The sequence below is a fragment of the Mauremys reevesii genome, linkage group 2 (assembly GCF_016161935.1).
Source record: "Mauremys reevesii isolate NIE-2019 linkage group 2, ASM1616193v1, whole genome shotgun sequence".
Lineage (NCBI taxonomy): Eukaryota > Metazoa > Chordata > Testudines > Geoemydidae > Mauremys > Mauremys reevesii.
In genome coordinates, this window is record NC_052624.1 from 158,624,634 (window position 1) to 158,627,477 (window position 2,844).

Genomic DNA, 2,844 nt, shown 5'->3' on the forward strand with positions numbered 1-2,844 from the left:
ACTGGTGTCAGAAGTTGCTCTTTGGAGACCCTGTAGGCCTGTTCAGGAGCAGCAGTCATGAATGACCTTAAATATATTGACCCTTTCAGTAGGGTGTTATCGTGGAGTGAGGAAGGGCAGCATAGGAGGCGCCCGGAGAAGATCATTGTTCAGTTCTCAGCTCAGCCATAGACTTGTGTGAGCTTAGGCAAATCACTTCCTCTTTTTCTCTGTCTCAGTTCTCCATCTGTAAAATAGGAAGAAGAAGAATAGCCCTTCCTTTTCTTCCTCCCTTTGCTTGTCTTGCCTATCTAAGCTCTTCAAGGTAGGAATGATTATTATTATTATTTATTGTTTATATTACCACAGCGCCTAGGAGACCAGTCAGGGACCAGGATACCATGTGCTAGGTGCTGTACAGACATAATAGGAAGACACAGTCTATGCCTTAAAGAGCTTTACTGGCTTTGATGAATCAGTCTTACTATTTATTTTTCTCTTGTGATTTTATCTTTTGGAGAAGAGAAGGGGGTAAATTCTGAGAATGGGATAAATGTCCGCGGCTGACAAATAAAACAGCATGAACCTTAATGAATTTAGAACTTTAGAACCGGGCAGGACCATTGTTGTTCGCCAGTAGAAGCTTTCTGTCTTCCTAAATTTTTCTTGCAGTTTTAAGTTGATTCAATAGTCGTCTTCTTTAATTACTGCTTTGTAGCATTGCTGGGCACTATTAAACAGTGACTATGTTTTACCCAGAGGTGGCTGCATTTCAGTAGTAGGCATAATGAATCCTGATCATATCAGGTTTGTAAAACATTATAGGATCATTTGGGATGAAGCACGTTAGATACAAGTTCTGATTTTATTGCTAGAGAAAGTTGAAATTTTGGGAAATTTGAAAAAATAGAAATTCTGAATTCTGATGGGAAAAAAAAATTAAACAAAACTTTTGCAAAATGTCCATCCTTGTTTTTCCACCATCTTGGTTATTTTTTATAACAGAACAACAGCAAGGAAGCCATTCCTGAGGTGGCACTCAAGCCCAGTGTCTTACTACTTGACCGTCTGGAGAAGATGGACTGCCGAGGTCTATTTTTGGTATCATAGAGTTCAGGCCTGTGCTTTATTTACCTGTACACAAGATATCAGATCCCAATGCCATTCCTTGCTTCTCAGCTGCCTCCACAGACCATTAGAAAGAAATCAAGTAGAGGACCACAATTAATTTTACACAGCTACACCAAATAAGTGACTAGGTGATCAAAGTGCCATTAATACCACAGCCATCCTTTCAGCTTTATCTTATTCTCACGAGGTGGAGTTTGCAGACTAGGAAGGTGAAAGAGCTTTGCTGATGTTAATTAATAATAAGCTGGCCCTGAACTACCTGAGAAAAATGAATGCAGAAATCTATTGCTGAATTTGGAAATTCTGAGGAATAGTTAGGTGCTTTCCACTTCTAGGAGTCTCCTTCAGTTAAGCAATAAAGTAGCTTTAATACAACTGAATGAGGTGCCAATTGTATTGCAATATCCTCATCACTTGTCTATCTTAGGCACTTATACGGCCTCCATCGCCTTAGTACCTAGAGCCTCACAATCTTTATTTTTTATTAGTTGTATTGCAGTTGTTCCTAGGAATCATACTCATCGACCAGAACCCCATTGTTCCAGGTGCTGCACAAACACAGGACAAAAAGTCCCTACCCAAAGATCTTACAGTCCAAGTAATCTTTAATGTATTTGTCCTCACAACACCCCTGTGTGATAGGGCAATGCTAGTATCCATATTTTACAGATAGGGCACTGAGAGACTAAGTGACTTGCCCGAAGTCACAAAGGAAGTCTGTGGCAGAGCAGGGACTTGAACCTAGGTCTTCTAACCCCTAGGGTGGGGCCTTCATCACTGGACAGTCCTTCTTCTCTCAGCCAAAGCCCCTAATATAGCCTGCTCACCTATAGGAACAGGGTTTTTTTCCTATAGTTTGTTATTATTATTTATTTATTTGTATTACAGTTGTGTGTATAGGCTCCAGCTAAGATCAGGACCACGTTGTGCTAAGATCTGTACAAACACAAGATATTCCCTGTCTCAAAGAGCTTACAGTCTAAATAATCTGGACAAAGAGAATACTATTGTCCCCATTTTACAGAAGGGGAACTGAGGCACAGAGAGATGAAGAGATTTGCCCAGGGTTAAACAGGAAATCTGAGGAAGGCAAACCGAGACCTCCGGAGTCCCAATCCAGTGCCTTTACCACAAAACCATCCTTCCTGTCAGAGGATCCTTCTTCACTGTTATTTTCATCTTTATGTATGTTTGTATATTACTTTAATTGTGTTGTTTGCATTAATGAATGTTTGTAATCAACTTTACGAATCCGCTTTATTAGCAATAACTCTAAATGCTTTTAATTGCTGCATCATTAGTTCAGCCACGCAGTAACACAGCAATTTAGTGGAGCACTAAATGAGGGGTGGAAAAAAATGTTAAATTGTTTGCTGGTTAAGAGCTGAAAGGAAGGAAAAGCGCACCGAGATCTCAGACTGTAAAAGGCAGGCTGCTCCAGGGCAAAAATGCCATTAAGAGGTTCTGCCAGGTGTAAAGTCCCAATTGAGCCAATCTCACATATTCTTAGACTTTAGGGAATTCTGAAGCAGCACCGTCATGAACAGAGCTTGGCGGATGTCTGAAAAAACTCAGGATGAATGTTATCTTGAATTCTGAATCACTTTTCGATGCAAATGTATTCAAATCCTTTTATTTATTTATTTTTCTTACAAGCATTTGCAAAAGGGATTTTCCTGGCACAAATGTTGCTGAATGGCTGTTTGTTGAGTGACTGGCCATATCCAAACAGGA

The 2,844-nt window shown here is 40.1% G+C and overlaps 1 long non-coding RNA gene across 1 annotated transcript; it reads left to right on the top strand.

Annotated features, from left to right (window-relative positions):
• Nucleotides 1–216: 216 nt before the first annotated feature.
• Nucleotides 217–2,246, top strand: LOC120396749. The gene is made up of 3 exons (XR_005593341.1): nt 217–304; nt 985–1,069; nt 2,135–2,246. It is a non-coding gene; the product is annotated as an uncharacterized LOC120396749 (long non-coding RNA).
• Nucleotides 2,247–2,844: the final 598 nt, after the last annotated feature.